Here is an 18,864-nt window from a genome sequence, read left to right as displayed (position 1 = left end):
CCCGGGGGCACCAGAGGCAGGCCCTGGCCTTGGGAAGATGAAGGGGCTGCAGGTGGCCGGTGACAGTCCTCCTCGATCCACAGCCTGGCAGCCGAGAGGAGGGACAAAAGGACCTATTTTAATTTTCTTCTTGGGCCTCCACATGACAAAGGAGAAATATCACCCAACATTATTATCTCTCAGAAAATACTCTCTGGAACCATAAAAAGGCAAATACAGTGAAGCCAGACCACGGCGGCTGCCCCTTAAATCAGGAGCTTCTAAATTATCGTGGTGGCGCTCTCTAATTCCTCTGGATGAAAACATTAAAGATGACAATGTCCCTTTAAATCAAATGCCCTGGGAGTTGCTGTAGAGAGTCAGCGGACTTTTTATTTTTTTCCCTTGTGAGGATTTTTTTTTGTCTCTTTTCACCTTGTAATAAAATATAAATCATAACTTGTGGGGGCAGGCTCTACAGAGCAAGCTGCGAACATGGATTCTCTGAAAATGAAGGTGTTTTGTTAATGGGAATCATCTCATCTCAGCAAACGTGAGAGTTTCAATGATGAGTTTGCTACTTAACTTCACACTCGATTTTTTCTTTTTTTTTCTTTTTTTTTTTCTTTTTGGATTCACAGGCTGGGCCCCAGGCCTGGCTAGGGCACCATAGTGATGAATCATGATGGTATGTTCTAGGCCCCCATTGGGCTGCTCAACCCCTCCTGGGGCCTGAGACCCCTGAGCCCATGTCCGCCGTGGTGCAGGCAGGTGCAGTCTTCAGAGGGGGCACCTAGACACGGAGAGAGCTGAGGTCAGGCCCGGCAGGCTGAGCTCTCGGGTCCTACAGAGAACCCAGGGGCCAGTGCAGCCCCGGAGGGAAGAGGTGGGAGCCACAGATCAGAAAAGCCCACATGACAGAGCCTCAACTCAGTAGACCTGTTTTCTGAGCCCTGGTATGGGAAAGGGGTGAGCAGTGGGGAAAGAAGCGGCAGGGAAGCCCAGGTGGCCCAGCAGTTTAGCACTGCCTTTGGCCCAGGGCCTGATCCTAGAGACCCGGGATCGAGTCCCACATCAGGCTCCCCGCGGGGAGCTTGCTTCTCCTTCTGCCTGTGTCTCTGCCTCTCTCATGAATAAAATAAAATCTTAAAAAATAAAAAGATGATGGGCAGCCTGGGTAGCTCAGCGGTTTAGTGCCGCCTTCAGCCCAGGGCCTGATCCTAGAGACCCAGGATCGAGTACCACGTCGGGCTCCCTGCATGGAGCCTGCTTCTCTCTCTGCCTGTGACTCTGCCTCTCTCTCTCTCTCTCTCTCTCTCTCTCTCTCTTGTGAATAAATAAAATTTTAAAAAAGAAGTGGCAAGCTGACCCAGGCAAGAGCCAGGACAACACAACCTATGACGTTCGGCCCCGGGGCTGTGTCTCTCCTCCCTTCTCCACAGGCCTGGGCGGAGGAGACTCAAAAGGCCTGGTAAGGCTGCGTGCAGCTGGCTGGGCAGCTATAGCCCAGGTAGGCAAGTGGACTCAGATCTGCGCAGAGAAGTTTTCAAGGCTTGGGTCTGAGGTGGAAGGACTGGCTGGTTGCCCCATGCACCCTCCTACCTGCGGGCCCTCTCTCCTCCTGGTGCTTTAAGGCAGCCAAGCACCTTAAGGGGCCTTCTCGTCCATACTGTAGCCTCCCTCCTGGCTCCCCCTCTGCAGCCTTTCTGCTCCCCTTAAGTGTGTACCAACGAGCAAATGGAGGTCGGCAAAGGTCGCCATGACCTACAGCTGCCATAGCCAATGGATGGGCTTCAGTCTTCTGCAGATTTGACCTCTCCCAGACACATTCACTTCTTGAGCCTCCTCTTCCTCCTCTCCCTGCTGAGCGCCTCTCCTCCTCCAGCGCCTTCCAGCTCTTCAGGGGGCCAGGCAGCAGGTCTGTTAGGCCATGAAACACATACAGTGTCTGTCCCAACCATGGAGTGCTGACACTGTGGCATAAAAGCAATTAGACAAATGAGTGTGGCTGTGCAGCAGCCACACTTGACAAGAAGAGGCACAGGGCCCGCCTGAGATGTTTAGCTGCGCTGCCCTCCTCGTTCACACGGCTCTCAGCAGGGTCTCACCCCAGGCAGGCCTCCAGACAGTGTTGCAATCGCCCTGGTGCCCTCATGGCCACCACACACCAAGTGTGCCCAAACTCTCCACCCCTTGACCCCACCCTTGCAGAGCCCACCTTCCCTCCCTTAAACCCACTTCCTCTGAAACCTGATTGCTAAGTGCCACGGGAAGGGTGGTCAGCTTCAGTCAGTGGGAGAAGGCTTGGGGGCGAGGAGGGGACTGAAGGCCTGCTGGAGGGATTGCAGGGCAGGGGCCCATGGCCCTGGAGTGGGAAGGCCACCATTGTGGATTTGCTGGGCCTGGCTGCTGCCGGGGGCCTGCTGTATGTGGCCCCCCACCAGCCCAGGATCTTAGCATTTCAGTGGGGTCCCAGAGAGCTATAGTGAAGGAAAAGAAGTCACCGTGGGTGCATTTGCTAGATGCAAACAAGAAGGTGAAAGGCAGGTATCATGGGCACCTCTCACGGCCTGCCCATCTCTGGGTGTTCTAATGGTCACTGAGCAGAGGGTGGGCTTGGTTCTGAGTGCTCTGGGGAGGACTTTCAGAAGCTACAGGCCACTGGTTTGCCCCAGTGAGCCAATGTGACCAAAGCCCAGCCAGTCTTTGCAGCTAAAATTCAGGGGTTTCAGACATCCATGTGCAGACTCTGCCAAAAAGACAACTCCTTGAGCGCCGTCCTCTCTGGGGGCTGCTGCCCCACCCGGAAGCATCATATTGGATGATGGGAGATTCTTGGGATCAAGGCTTTTTTCTATTTCCACCTGGAGGAAGCTGACTGGCTTCCTGATGCGTTCCCAGGAGCTCTGCCCTCCAGCTCGGTGACCTGGGCTTGGCCTGATGCTGGTGTGGGAGGGGTTAAGTGGCAGGTGTGGGTGTTCCATGTGCCCTGTGATTTATGCAGCTCTAAACATTGAGTTCATTTAGAGCAGCAGAGAGTTTCACCTGCTTCCCAGCCGGCGCATGCAGAGATAAAATTCTATCGTATTCATTCGCCCTCCTCCTCACAATTCCGGGCCCGGGGTGTGATAATTAATCACTGAGCTGCCTTTGCAAGGGGCACAGCGGCCCAGACAATGTTTCCCTCCCAACGCCGTGCCTGTGCCACTGCCAACAGACCGATGGCGAGGGTTTGCTCTGCAGCCTCGTTTTTCATCCTGGCCACTCTCAGGGCGACGTGCCATCAGCACCCCCAGGTATTCAGGCCCCACTCCTGGCACACTCAGGAAAGCACTGAAACCTATTTTGCCCACTTGAATACAAATGCAATTGAGATGAAATTCTTTTTGTTTCTGAAACCATGGTTCCATTTCTGTTTTGCATCAAGTGAACTGACGGCCAAAGAGTCTAGAAACAAACAGGTCTGTGCCTGGCTGGGCTGGGTGGACTAAGTCCTCCACTCCTTACTGCGACACAGAGCAGTCACGTTGCCCCAGCAGCCAAGGGCTGGTGCTGGGCTTCGGGAGGCTCTGGAGACGGAACGATAGACTATGTTGTGCCAGGACAGGCTTTTGGGTGGCCCAGGAGTGGGGAATGACAGGAGATCGGTATCCCCAACTGTAGGACACCTGCCCTACCACCCTGTCATGTCTTGCTCAAGTCCTGGAGTCTAAAACACAGTCTTAGAAGGGTTTTCCTCTGGTAGAGAGTCTTAGCCAACTTCCTGGAAGAGGAGGACTTAAGCTGGGCTTGATAAATGGGGATGAGATAGATGCGAATAGAGAAGGAAAGGGCTCTACCTTGAGGTGAGAGAAGAGTTCACGGAGGCATTAGGAGAGGAGGTTGAGGTGTGGATACTGGATGTTAATTAAGTGCTTCCCATGCCCTCGACCTGTGTGATGCAGGACTGAAATTGGACAGCAGAGCTGGGCCTCCAAGGCCAGGCTGAGACGTGCATCCTCTAGCTCTGTCCTGCTTTCCCCTCGGGCTGATGCAGCCTCCGAGGTCCCTATTGTCATCCCAGCCCTCGGAGTCATAGAAGCTGTGCTCACCCCACGGACAGGGAGGGACCTGGGTGTCCCAGTGCCTGGTGGCACTGGCATTTCTGGGACCACCGAAACATTGGCAGAGTAGCAGGGAGGCCAACGCCACTGAGCTGCTCCTGCTCCTGTTAGGGGCTCCCTTAAAGAGGGGCAGTACCTGGAGCTCCCTGGAGCCAGGGACCTCCTGCAGACCTCGATATGCTTCCCAGAGCCCAGAAGGGGAGGGCAAAGCATCAACTCTCAGGTATGGAGAGCAGCCCCTGAAGGACCCTCCCATTTGTCTTTGGAGGGAGGGCAGGGAGTTGTTCCTATGAACTGGGAACAATTAGCAAGTTGACGATAGGAGCCAAAGAGCCAAAGCGCCTCTGAGTCCCATTCAGTGCTGTCCAGCTGTCCTAACATGGCTGGAGTGTGGGTTAGTCAGCAGAGCCCAGCCACAGTCCTTCCCACAGACACCCCCAGACCTTGGGTGCACCTCAGCTCTTGAGTAGCAAAAGGCCCTCCAAGATGGTTTGGTCCCAGCACCCGGGGCCATAAGGCATGAGGTATGGGCTAGTCAAAAGCCTGGTACTTTGTTTTGAGTTTCTTGTGGTAGGACCCTGAGCCAGGTTTTAAGCCACTCATAGCTGGGCGGGTTCTGCATTTGATCTTGTGAGTATTGAAGGTGACAATTTGCAGACATGCAGCAATGTTGGCCATGGACAGCTTGATAGGGAGTGAGCCAGAGCAGGACCTGGGCAGATCCAGACAGGCCCTGGGAGCGGCGGGCAGCACCTCACCTGGCTGTGCTTGTCCCTAAGACTCTCATTTAGGGTCCACAGACTCTGCAAGGCTCCAGCCTCAGAGAGAGTAAGCTACTTGTTCTCTGGGCTACCAAGCCAATAAGAGATGGAGCTAGAATACTAAAAATGAGTCAGTGATTTTTGAAAAGGGCAATAACTATTCTTTACTGAGCCATTATTTTGTGCCAGACACTGTACTAAATACTTCGTATGTTTTACGTTATTCATTCCTCAGACAGGTACTTTTCTTAATCCCATTTTACAGATGAGGCGAGTGTGGTCAGGCAGTAGCAGAGGCGGCATTAAAACCAAACAAGTCCAACTCCAAAATACATGGCTTTTCCACTATGCCACTCTGCTTCCCAGTGGGAGCAGGGCAAGGAGAGACCCGAGTGTTGTGATGTGGCAGTCAGGGAAGGCTCCTTGGAGGGGGTGGTGTTTGGCATTTGGATGACTCCAGAAGATATGTGCAATTGACATAAATGGCAGGCTGAATAGTGTGAGCGAAGACACGGAGGCTGGAGCACGCAGCACGCGTTTGCTGCTGTACCTGGAGTGAAGGGCGCAGGCCACGGGGGCCGTGGGAGCCGTGGTGGTGAGGTCAGCCAGAGCATACAGGTCTCGGATACCAGGCCAGGGACAACCCTCTGGACAGAAGAGGATCGGGGTGAGAGATGAGTGGGGTGCCCCCCTACCCCGTGCCTTGTGGAGGGAAAGGAAATGAGCCACATAGCTGCCCTCGTCACAGGCTGGAGCGGGGCAGTGCTCCCAAACCAGTGCTGATTCACGAAGGTGCTCGGGGCTGGAAGTCACTGAGGCCAGCGGCGGCGGCAGCAGCGCTCCCTCCCTCCCTGGTGTAATAGTCGCTCTGTAAAGCCTCGAGACCCCTGAAGCTGAGGACTCATAGCTGAGCAGCCCTGGTGCTTGGCCTTGTCGTATATGTGAAGATGTGATTGCTAGTCCACACAACCCGGCAAAGCAGGGGCCGCCCAGAGTAGAGGGGTTGTTTTTAAGTGAAAGAGATGGAAAGAAATTTAAAATCAATACTTCTTGAATTAGGTTTTCCTTTTATCGGATTAAAAAATGCTCCACTGAAGCCCAGAGGAGGAATGTGGTCTGTGGGCAGCATCGAGGTGATTAGTGTGTCTTATAACTTCCAGACGCGCACAGACAGTTTGAGCAAAAAACAAAGAGAACCAAAATTGTTTCTCCAAAGCAGCCAGGAAGGCCCACCTGCCGGGGAGGGTCCTCCCAGTCACTGTGGGCCAGTTCAGTGTCGCGCCCTCCCGCCCCCCAGCTCCACCTCCTGCTTCCATAACACACCAAGCTATGCTGTTCTCTCCTCACATGGTGGCTTCTCTGAGTTGATGGGGGGTTTTTGTTGTTTTGTTTTGTTTTGTTTTTTCTTTTTAGGGCAGCCGGCCCACCCTGCCCGTGGGGCCCCACGCAGACCCCCGGAGCGCGCAGAGCCTGCGGGACCGGCTGCCTGAGTTGATGTTTTTTAAATAGAAAACAGATTTAAAAGCCTTTTGGATCATAGCCTATGGATGAGAAAGAAGTTTTCTATCAAGACTAAGGAGGTGATTAACGTGTAGTGGGTAGATGTATGTCTAGAATGTGCTTCATAGATCCCTTTGGGAAAAAAACCAGACCTCAGTACAAGTGTCTTTATACATTAATTTGGAGACCTGGGAAGGTCTCCCAGAGTTCTCAGGTCTGCCGTCCCCCTCTGATAGTTGCACAAGCTAATAGGTGTGCATCGTGAGCCTGGCACAATGCTCACTGATGTTCACATAGTAGGTCCTCTCAGAGTCTGCGGCAGATCCTGCTGTGCTTCCTACATCAGAGAAGAGTAAGCCAAGGGCCAGAGGGGCAAAGGAATTTGCCCAAGGTCGCACAGTCAGTACATGGTAGAGCTGGGATTAGAACCCAGGCTCTAAAGGACTGCTTGACCTCACACCCTGGGATGCGCAGCCATAGGCCTCACTAATGACCCTGTCACACACACCCAGGCTGCAGGCTCCATGGAGGCGGGCCACAGTGTGCTCTGCTGGGCTCTGGCCCTCAGGAGAGGGCTCAGTACAGAGCCAAGTTCTTGGTACCCAGGGTGATGGGACCACTGATGCGGTCCCTCGACCCTGTGCACGGGACTTGTGGTCAACCTTGAAAGTGCTAAGAACCCATAAGGCCCGTCTTGACAGAGTCTGCTCATGGGCCCAGCCCAGGCTCTGTGGAACACTTGATGTCAGCTCCTGCTTCTGCTGCGCCTGGAGCATCCCAGCGCCAAGCTGTGTCCAGCAGTGCTGAGCTCCATCCAACCGGCCACGTCTGGAGGAGGGAGACCGGGTGAGTTGGAGGGTCAGGGCAGCTCCCTAGGGTGACAGCACATGCATCCTTGGGCCCTGGGGGACACGGGGAAGTGATTCCTTTGGAACCACTGAGGGGAAAGTGGGAGAGTTCACATCCCACTCCATGGTCATTCTAAGGATGAGGCTTCACAGCCAGGGCAGTGGGCAGGTCTCTCCTGCCCGGGTCAGAGGGAATCCTCGGCGCTAGCAGCAGCCATGACTGGCTGGCATGGTAGGGGCAGCAACAAGGTGCCGCTGCTGACTCAGTGCCACGCCCTGACCGCTCTCAAGGCAGCCTGGCAGGGCTCCCAAAGCATCACCTCTCACCTTGCTCTCACCTACTCCAGAGCCTTCCATGGCTCTCTATTTCCTGCCTCACTGAGTCTGAACACCCCCACCTTCTTCTGGGGTCTCATGCCCCTGCCAGCCCTGCTCATGGTGCCCTGACTCCACCCAGCCTGTCTTTTCTCATGGGCCAATTTGCATCCCCTCTGGCACCCACCAAAAAAAAGCTAATTTGTTCAAGAGGGGCACAGGGACTGTGCCTTGTGCCTGATTTAGCTACCTCCCTAGCATCTGACACTAGACAGCCTCTCAGATTTTAAGTGTTGGTTGATTAACCATGCCAAAGCAGGCAGTAGGAAGGAGATTGGCAGGTGAGGGCTTATCCAGGTGTCAGATGCTGGAGTCCTCTCCAAGAGCATTGGCCAAGGACCTAAGAGGAACATCTTCTGCCCAAAGCAGAGTTAGGACTCAGAGCAGTTATAGAGCTGTACGCCCTGGGCAGAACCACGTGTGGTGCTGTGTCTGCACAGGTCAGCGGAGTGGGGGGGGGGGGCTGAACCAGCGGGCAGCTGTGCCAATCTGCGGGGACCTCAGCTGGAGACACCAAAGCCAAGTCTGCTCGGCTCACAGCGACCACTGCCCACACCCTTCCCCCAGCTTCCACCAAGGGACACTTCTTAGAATCAAAAAGAATGCCACACTCCCAACAGTCAAGGAATAGTGTTTTTATACTTGAGTCTGTTCTCATTAACGGAAACAACACGTTGATTAGTCGGTCTGACCTGGGGCCATGGACTTGGGAGCTTTGCTCCTTATGACTGCTTGAAGTTCAGCGTGTGCAAATGGTCTGCCCCAGGGCGTGAGTGGGTCAGAGCAGGACGCTGGCCAGCCCTAGTGGCCTCAGCCACTGCCATGCCAATCCGACCCCCACAGACTGCTCCTGCAGGGCTGTGAGCCAACACCCCACTGTCCGCAGTCCCCACAAGCATCTCCGAGAGTGTCCACCAGCTCCATCTGCATCCTTTGGCCGCACACCTCTGAGGCCTGCTCTCATTTCCCTCCCAAGCAGCACCTAGAAACTTACTTGCCTGGTAACCTGCCCCCCAGGGTCTATATGGAGAGAAAAGTGCCAGACATCTGCCCTGATTTGCACTGAGCAGGAAGGAAGGAGGGAAGTTGGGGGCAGTCCACCCGCCTGGGTCTGGGGTTTGCAGTCGGATTCTCACGAGTTGTGCTGCAGTGATGTGGCTGTTCTATCTCTCCTTTCCCAGGGGACATAGCTTTCCAAGACAGAGCCCAAGTCACTGTCCACCACTGGGACAGCCCAGGGCCAACCCCAGAGCTGGATCCTCAAGGCACAGCATGGCCCTGTTAGAGCCATGAAGGACTCCCTCATACACACACATGATCCCAACAAGCTGGGCTCAGGACCCAAAAGCCCCCAGGAGGCACTTCTGGAACATGCCTTTAGGGGGCACATGGTTTGGAATCCCCCCTCCCAAATCTGTCAATGGTGAGCAGTCCTCAGAGGCATGCAGCAGGTGCAAACACACCTTTGCTTTGGTGGGGCGCTCCTTGCCTACCCAGGGCTCCGAACTTGCGCTGACAGGTGTTCCATGCTCCTCTGCTCCCAAATTACTTCTCAGAACTTGGTGAGTATCAACTGCTGTCTCTCTGAGAAGAGGCAAATGTCAGATCCGATAAGCCTTGCAAGACTGTGGTGTTTGTTTAGAGAGTTATTTTCCTGGCAAAGGGGCTTGTTTGTTCCGTGCGGTAACTAGGTTGGTGCAGGCCGTTCCAGAGCAGGATCCAGAGACCCAGAGGACATGAGTGAGTGTGACAGACGCCCGGTCCAGTAGGCTGAACCCCAGTGAGGGTTCAGGGCTCATCCACAGTCCAGGGAGAATCAGCAGGCTGCACCCATGCACCCAGTGGCCCAGGTGTCTGCTTGGGGGACCCCAGGATGGCTGTAGCCCTGAGGCAGGATGAAGAGTTGTCACCTGGAACAGAAGGCCCTCCTTGAGCCCCCACAGAACCACTACTGGGCCTCCAGTCTTCTCTCACAAGAGGAGTCATAGGAGCAGAATACAATCCTGCTGCTAATAGGGTTAAAATGCTCTGTGAGTTTTCCAATTACATATCTCATTTATTCCATGAATGTTAATTGGAACTTGACCATGCCACTGTGAGCTGGCAAGAAATCAGAAATGGCAGCTTCCCTCCCAATGGCTACAGGTTCTCTGCCCCGGGATACACAAGGAGACACCAGACAACCCCTCATAGGCCCCCAAAATGTAAGGACCGTCCACCTTGCCCTCAGCGCATGGCTTGGTGCTCCCAACTCTGCTTGTCTACACTCACAGCAAAGCACTGGGCCTTTGCACATGCTGTTTCCTCAGCTTGGAAACCCTCCCCTGGCACCATGCTCACCCATCCTCTGCTCAGACTCCTTTAAGACTCAACTCAATTGTCCCCTGCTCAAGGTGGCAGTGAGTACACAGAGCCAATGCCCTGCCAGCATTTCCGCGCTGCCTGAGTCTCTCATGAGAAAAGAAAACCCCTCGGTATCCAGGGCCACCGTGTTGCTCCAACTTTATTCTCTTGTTCCAGTCATTCAGCTCAGACTTCAGGAGGGTACTGGACCAGGGTTGCAGCAGCTTTTGGGGTGCTCAGATTGGGAGTCCTGCAGAGCTGGTCTCCCTCACCGCTTGGAGCCTGGGGAGTCATAAGAGCATATGCTTGGTAGGGTCATTCTGGAGGCTCAAGGAAGTATGTGTGAAGGGTTCAGCCTAGTGCAAGACAAGATGTTCAGGGATATTAGCTTTTATTACTACTAATATTGGCCTCCTAAATCCAACCTATTTGGGAGTGTTTTCCTGGAAAGAGGATTCCAGCCAACGGGCAATAGGGGTCTTTTAGGGCCACTAAACTCGTGGTCTTTAGTGGCTCTCAGGGCCATTAACACAGCTCACCTGCACCAGGCAAATGGGAGTACTAGCCAGCTTGAGGCTCTAGATGGGGCGGGGGGTGGGGATGGTGCCTGGTGGCAGAGGCAGGATTGAAGTGATGACCACCCCTCCCTGCGTCAGAGCATCCCCGAGGTGTCCTAGCCCCAGGGAACCAGCGTGCAGGCCTCACTGCTCATCCACCAAGCGTTTACCCAGCATGCTGCATGTGCCAGGCACAGGGCAGGCTGCTGGAATCCAGTGGTGAGCAAGACTGCATGTGATTCCTGCCCTCAAGGAACTTACAGTCTTTGAGGAGAAAAACAGAAAAACTGTAGAGATCCACTCTAGATAGGGCAGCTATGGGGAAGGGGCACCCTGTGAGGGATAATGTAAGGAAGGAGATCTAAAGGAGGAGAAGCAGCCAGCTGTGAGTCCTGGTAGAGGACAGGGCACCTGCAAAGACCCAGGATTGAAGGAGCTTACTGTGCTCCCAGAAACTCAGACAGGCCCCGGTGGCTGGAAGGTGATGCTGTGGGAGGCTGTCAGTGCAGAAGCAAGGGGGGTTAGAGTTTACTCTGCATCAGGCCCAGCTGCTGACTCAGGTGCCCTGATTAGGGAGCATAGGATGCCAGGCCCTATGAGACCAGGCAGCCAAGGTTCCTGCCCTGGGGAGCCTCTCACATGGTGGGGACTATCTTAGAGCTCTCCTTTGGGGCTGGGGGCTTGGTGCAGCCACATTTCTGGAGTTTTCAGAGCAGATGGGAGATGACTTTCATGCCTTGTTTGCATCACCTGGCCCAGTCCACCTTCTGAGAGGTGTGGGCCATGGCTGGGAGTTTGGGGTGCTCTCAGGAACATAGCTCATGAATATTCATGCTTGAGCTCCAACACAGAGGCCTGTGAGCTAACTGCACCTGTGCTGCGTGGACTGGACTGAGCCAGTGGCTTGAGAGTTCAAGGTCTCCTTCTTGTGCCTTCTCCCCCGTGCCCACCTGCCACTTCCCAACCGCGCCATTGTAAGTAATGTGGCCGCTAGAGGCCAGGGCAAGGAAATGATTGGCCAGAGATCAGACCTAGTGACTACATAGAGGCCTAGAATGGGTCTCAGCTGGATTTGCCCTCTGAACTCAACAAAAGCCTTGTACAAGTCTCATGGAATTACTGTAACAGACTCCTGCAAGGTGGCTCAAGACAATGCAAATTTGTTCTTTCATAGTCTAAAGGCCTAAAGTCAGAATTCTGGTGTTGGCAGGGCCATGATCCCTGTAAAGGCTCTGAGAGAGGGCCCTCCCCTGCCTCTTCCAGCTTCTGGTGCTCCTTGGCTCATAGTAGTAGAACTCATCCGTGTCTTCATCATCACACAGCCTTTTTCCTAGTTTCTCTGTCTCCTCTTCTTGTAAGGACAGCAATCATTGGATTTAGAGTGTACCCTAAATCCAAGATGATGTCATCTCAAGACCATTAAGAAAGTACATTTCCAGAGATCCAATTTTCAAATAAGGTCATCTTCTGAGGTTCCAGTGGACATGAATTTGGGGAGGACACTATTAATCCCACTCTGGCCCCAAGTAGGATGGTCCTGGCAGAGAGTTGGTGGTGGATGCCTGCTGTGTGCCACCTTGGCCCTCACAGATGCTTGCTAATCATGAGGCAGCCCCACCACTGACCGCTCCTATGCTCTGTAGCTCCCACTCTGTCACCATGTTCTCACATTCCCTTGGGTCCATTCGAGGGGATATATGTACTTCCTAGAAGATGTACGACACGGCCACCTACCCATGTTTGACCTGCACCTCCTCACCAGGCTCCTAGAACCCAAGTGTTGGCTACTGCCTGGGATACTAGAAGTCCAGAGAACACATAGCTCTAAAGAACTTTTCTATACAAGTTAGCATTTTTCTGCATGGACCCCCAGCACATAGCAGCACTTGAATTACACCATGCAGTATGAGCAGGTTAACCAGGGCTGGTGAAGGGTTGGGCCCCACAGTGCATGGGGGCTAGACCCTGTGCAGCTGAATCTTCAAGAGACAGTGGCCAGTACCTTCACTCTGGTCTGAGAGCCCAGAGACCTGAGTCTCAAGCTCAGCAAGACTGTTGGTGCTTTGTACACCTGAGGCTCCCTTGCTTTACTCATCTGTAGGAAGAGCAGGGGGCCAGGTGGTGTTCAAGGGCACTTCCTTCCCTCACATTCTAGGTCTGAAGCATAGCAATGCCCTTGCCCCACTATCAGGGAATGGCTGGAGTTTTCAAGGTGAGAGTGACCTACAGACCTATCAGAACCGCCCCTCCAGGGAGGGCCATCCCCCTGTAGCATGCCCTCTGAGCCCAGCACCTGGGGCCCAGTCTTTTACAAAGAATTTCCTCATATTTCCTATGTCCTGATGCCTCCTCTGCTGGATGGCCTCCTGGGGCCTGTAAGAGCATAGGTCCTGGTTTCCTTAGACTCTATTGGAGGCAAGTCATTATTAAAACACGTCTGAGTTGTGACAAAGCAGGGAGCATGAGCTTGTGCCAGCCTGGATGGAAGGTGGGGAAGAAAGTTCCAGTAGAGGCAGAGCTCTCCTCAAATATCTAAAAACAGAAAGACTGCCCATGTGGCTGGCAGGAAGGTGGGGTTAGGAACAAGAGCCAAGACTGCAGCCAAAGCAGAGCAAAAGTCCTGGTGAGCCAGGGTGGGCAGGGCCCAGAGCAAGAATTACACAGGGCCTTACAAGATCCCTTTTTCTGCAAACACACATGACATGTCAGACCCAGGAGCTCTAGAGCAGACAGACCTTTGGACAGGGTGTGGGCACCTGGCCCTCCTGTGGGAGATGGAGGCCTCTCAGTGCTTCTGAACATCTCTGCACTAATGGCATCAGCCCAGCGGCACTGTGGACAGGTTGTGTGACCAGGTGTCCACCAATATTCTGGAGATGCCCTTTGCTAAGGAGCAAATCTTTTAAGGTCCCTGGAAAGAGTTGTGGAGCACCACATGCTCTCAGGCCAAGAGACCAAACTCAGAGGGGTGCACAGCTTCGGTCACAGGGATGGGCAAGGGGTCGATGACATCTCTTGTCACATCCTCATCTTCACAAAGGGTGCCCTGCCTTCCCCAGGCTTGCTACTCATCTTCTGCTTTGCATTAGCACCAAGTGTCCTTGGCACAAATCCCTGGAAACGGTTCAGAACGAGACTTCACTCAGATCACGGTGGTGCAGGGAACCCGGGGACCCTAGAACCTTCAAGGGAGTCAGCTGTGTTCATGGGTTGCTTTACCCAGAGCATCGGGGTTCACCCCAAGGGAAAAGTCAGGCCTGGGAGAGGACCTGACCTCCATGGAGGTTCCTCTCAGGACTTTCCCATGGGAAGGTAGGTGGCAGCTGACAATAACAATGTGTATTTTTCTCATTATATATTTTATTTACTGTTTCATATAATGTTTCTGTCAGATTTTTTAACTGTAATTGACATACTATACATAGACTGTGCACAAATCATAAGTGTATAAGTTCAATGAAGTAGCCGTGGACACCTCTGTTAACTATTATTCCAAGGAACAAATGGAACATTACAGCACCCAGAAACCTTCTCCCCTTCAAGTGTAACTATTATCCTGCCTTTCTAATACCATAGAGTCATTTTGCTGGTTCTTGATCTTCATATATCAATGGAAGCATATAGTGGGACCCTCTTGTGTCTGTCTACATCCTCAGAACTATGTTTGTAAGATTCCTCTATTGTAATGTCATCTCTAGCAGAGATTTGCACCCTTTTATTGGTGTATGATATTCTGCTGTAAGAAGATGCCATGGTTGACATACCTGGGTTGTTTCCAGTTTGGGGCAATTACGAACAATGCCTCTGTGAACGTTCTCGTGTAAGTCATTGACACACCTCGCTTTTGGAAATACATCCTGGTATGCAGTTGCTCATTGAGAGCACACATAGAGTAACAAGAAAATGTGAGTTTGAAATATGCCCCTGTAGTAACAGTAGGGACTTAGACATGGGGAGGGGTGGCTTTAGCTCAAGGCACTTGTTCAGGGTTGGTAAAAAGGCAGCTTGGAGGCATCATAACTGTTCCCATCCCCCCTCCCCCACAATGACCTTGAGCCCCTTGGTGAACCTACCAGCCTCTCCCTGAGTTGGGGCCAGAGCTACTGTCCTGGAGCCTGTTTCATAAGGCTGAGAGTTCTCCGGGTCAAGGCAAAGGGATGTGGAGCAGCAGCCAGGAGGGGAGCCAGGCCCACACAGAGCTTCAGGGACCTTCAACTGCCAGCCTTTAGATGGCTACCTGTGTGTGGAAGCCACCTGCCATCCTGTCCTCTGTACCCCCTTCCCTCCCCTCTCTGTCCCTTGAGGTCCAGCATCCAGCCAGGATGGCCCTTGTTGGCAGTAGCAAAGGGGCTGGTCTGGGAGCACCTTCTGTGCCTCCCATCTTGGGGGCCAGGAGATGTATTTCCCTCCTTGCATAATGTGCAGACCCCACGTAAAGGGGAAATGTTGTGGTTTCTCTCTGATGGCTTAAATTACATTTAGTATAATGTTAGTTAAATACATACAAACATAAAACTAGGTACATGTTCCTTACGCATAGGGCTCTTTTACAGCCATAAAGCCAAAGCAAATTTATAAATGAAATAAAAACAAACTGCAAAACCAATAAACTTCAAATTAACAACATTAATTTAATGGGACAAATGATATTGTTTCCCTGAAACCCCATCAGCGTTCACAGCATGATTCTGGGGAAGCCTGCTGCCCTTCTCAGGTATCCTCTGCGGCTCTGACGCGTGCAGGCAGAGGAGTCAGCCCTCCATTCAGACCACCCAGTAGTCTCCAAACCTCTTTGAGCCCCTGTCTGCTCATCCGTAGGGTGGAGACAGGAATAGTGTCCGTTAGGAGGAGTAAGCCAGTCGATACCCAGACAGGACACGGCCAGGGCTAGCTGCATGGGGCAGGCCACCTAGGCAGGCCTCTGCGCTCAGCAGGGCATCATTGGTTAAATGCTCTGCTGTCACCATCTTGGAATCCTCAGTGCTTTTGTGAACAAGGGTCTGTCTCTTCATTTTGCACTGGGCCCCACAATTTATGTAGCAGGTCCTCTTCACAGCATAGAGCAGGGCATGCTGCTGGCACTCGGGAACCGTGCGTGAGCTGCTATTCCCCTGTCCTTGGTACTGGGTTTAGCTGCTTTGTGATGTTTTCCTCTGAAGCCAGTTTTCTCTTCACATTATTTAGTAGGGATTAGAGATAGGGTGTGTGTGTGCCTTTGGCTAACTCTTAGAGTATGCACCCCGTATGCACACTGGGGTGAGGACACAGGTGTGTTGATGGCAGGGGTGGGGGCGGCTCTTTGGTCACACGGGTAGGTAGGCTGAGCACATCAACCCCATGCAGAGCCCTCTTGCTCAGGAGCAGAGCCCCAGGCTTCACTGACATTCAATCACTTTTATTGTAACTGGTACAGAATGGGGCCAGGTGGCATACTGCTATTGTCTTGAAACCACTTACGTAGGTGGCCAGAGTTTAAGTTAACAGGTTATGGAGTTGTAGACACTTTAATGGATTAGAGGCTCACACCGAGTTGCTAATTTAATTTCCCTTTTTTATTGCTGTTCTCCTAAAAAACAGCACACATAGCCCTTTTCTGAGAATGAGATATTAATAATCACAGCATTCTGCAAGAACAGGAAAGGGCATTAAAAGTTTGCACGGTCTCTCTATTTGTCCCTGACTTCTCAAGGCTCCTCAGCAAGCTCATATAGGGGACAGACCCGGGGAATTAACTGCTCAAAGTTCTAACATGTGGAAGTGGCACTTGGCCGCTGTCACCAGACTCAAGTAACATCCTGCCTGTCCAGAGCCCGTCTCTGCAAACAACACTCTATCAGCGCCTGTTCACTGCCCTGACCGTGAGGAGTCTGCCAAAGAAAAAGGAACACTTAGGCCTCAAAGTGCAGGCATTAATATCCTAAGTGTCATCATCATGGAGGACTTTGTTCCCCAAGGAAAGTAAATCTTGCCCTGTGGGACACAGCAGGCTGAGGACAAAACTTGCTCCCTGAGCTTGGCAATCAGCCCTCAGGGCTGGCCTCCTGATGGGGAGGCAGGGATGGCGGGGGGGCTCCCCCCAGCAGTGGGCACCCCTTGTATGCACCCAGGCTCATGCTTGGCTGGGCAGAGGAGCTAAAAAGCAGATGTGGACCCTTCCCTGTCAGCGCTCCCTGGAGCGGCTTTCCTCCTTCCACCACAAGCCTGGGTTTCCCTTTGGCCTCACAAAGGCCCAGGGATGAGGACATGTGGTCAGGGGCATCTTTCTAGCTGTTCCTTCCCACCAGCCACCCCTTCCCGAGCCTGCTGGGTTCCTACAGCCTCAGGGTAAGATGAGCCTCATAGGTCATCCATAGCCATTGTCCCCTGTGACTATATCTGAACCCCACAGGAGCATTACCAACTTCCGCAGACAGACCCTCAGGTGACCCTGATGGAACCCAAGCCATTCAGGGGAGCCACAGGTACAGGCAAGCCACAGCCTGGCTGCATGGGGCCCAGGCCTAAGGGGTCTGGAGCTGCCCTGTCCGAGGCAGTAGCCATCAGCTGCCTGTGGCTGCTGAGTTCCTGAAATGAGAGTCGTGTGGAGTGAGATGTGCATACTAGCTTTGGAAGCCTTACATGGAAAAAGAAGGTAAAATATCTCATTCACTAACTATTATGTTGATTACATGTTGAAATTATATTTTGGACATATTGAGTTAAAGCATATCATTAGAATTAGTGTCACCTGTTTCTTTTTACTTATGTGACTGTCAGAAAATTTAAATCAGATATGTGACTTGCATTACATTACATTGCATTGCATTGCATTGCAACTGGAAAGCACTGCTCCAGAGAACAGAGGAAGTAACTAGAAAGTCACTCAGAAAGGCCCAGAATTCTGATGAGGGGAGAGGGGACTAGATTCTCCGCCGGCAGACCCACAGCAGGTGCTTCCCAGAACATGGGCCCGTGGAGGCCCCTAGCGCCTGCCCGAAGTGAGAGGCAGTGGGGATAGAAACTCTTGCCAAGACGCCCCCAAAGGGAAACTCCGAGGCCGTGCCGTTACAAGTATTACCAGAATCAGAGAGTCAAACCGGGTTTTGGGGGGCCACCTGAGTACTGACAGATGGCCCAAGTTTTCACATTCTCTTCTGAGTCTTAGTACAAAATCTGGAGAAACGGCCAGGGATCTGCGGCCACGCCACTGCCCACAGACGTTTACCACTCACGGCATCGCTTTCCCTGCCAACGCAGCGCGGTCGTTTGCAGACTAATAAATCGGCAGAGTTATTATTCCTCTAAAATGCAGACATATCTGGGGTATCCGCTTAACGACGCACATGGAATAAATTACTTTGGGATGACACTTTTTAATTGAATTGAACTAACAGCTTAGTAATATGTTGCAATAAGAAGAATATTAGGATGATTAAAAGATCTGAAAACTCCTGCGAAAATTAAATGATTAAACGTAATGCTGAGTAAATGAACAAGCCTGTGTATATTAATCAGTTGTGGGCCTCGGCAAACGGGTAACTAAATGCGCATTACAGCCCCAAAGACGACCGGCTTCAGGGACCAGCCGCTCCTTCCGCAGATAAACAGGACGCGGGTGATTTAGTGAGTGTGATGGTTGCGAGAGCTGTTGCTTCTTGGCAAACACTCGTTCCTTCGGTCGTAGGCTTCAAGGTGCGGCCCTGTAATTAATTTTCAGTCTCTGTTTATAACTAAAATGAAACTTAACTTGAGGGGTAAAAAGTTGATAGAATTCCGGCCTCGGGATCCCTGGGTGGCGCAGCAGTTTGGCGCCTGCTTTTGGCCCAGGGCACGATCCTGGAGATCCGGGATCGAATCCCACATCGGGCTCCCGGTGCATGGAGCCTGCTTCTCCCTCTGCCTATGTCTCTGCCTCTCTCTCTGTGACTATCATAAATAAATTTAAAAAAATAAATTAAAAAAAAAAAAAAAAGAATTCCGGCCTCCATTCTGATCATAGGCCTCAACCTTCCTGACCCTCCCACCTGTTGGGACGTGTCTCTCATTCCCTGTTGACCCAGTCATCTCTGGGGCTTCGATGTGGTTTCCCAGGGATTGTTGGTTGGACACATTGGTCTTAGGAAGCAGAGGATAGAAATGTCACGTTAGGAGAAAGCGCTGATTCCAGGGGCCTCGTGGCCAAAGCTGGGTGCTCCCTGGCATGGAGGGGGTGCAGGCAGCTCTGGGAGTGTCCCAGAAGGGTGTCTCTCACTCTGTGACCATCCCTCCCTCGCTCTGTGACACGACAGGCCGGCCAGCCAGCACTATGCAGGCACCTTCTGCGTGACCTAGAACACTGATTAACTTACCTCCTCGGCTCATCCCCTGCCTGCCCGGAGATCACGCAGGTAATTTCTTTTCTGATCATATAAATCTTTCA

The 18,864-nt window shown here is 52.6% G+C and overlaps 1 protein-coding gene across 6 annotated transcripts in view; it reads left to right on the top strand.

Annotated features, from left to right (window-relative positions):
- The window catches only part of FSTL4 (follistatin like 4), a 398,360-nt gene that overhangs the window by 295,144 nt on the left and 84,352 nt on the right, over positions 1-18,864 (top strand). The window lies entirely within an intron of this gene.

This window comes from Canis lupus, chromosome 11 (genome assembly GCF_003254725.2).
Source record: "Canis lupus dingo isolate Sandy chromosome 11, ASM325472v2, whole genome shotgun sequence".
NCBI lineage: Eukaryota > Metazoa > Chordata > Mammalia > Carnivora > Canidae > Canis > Canis lupus.
Note: the sequence above shows the minus strand (reverse complement) of the source record. Positions and strands in the feature narration are given on the sequence as shown.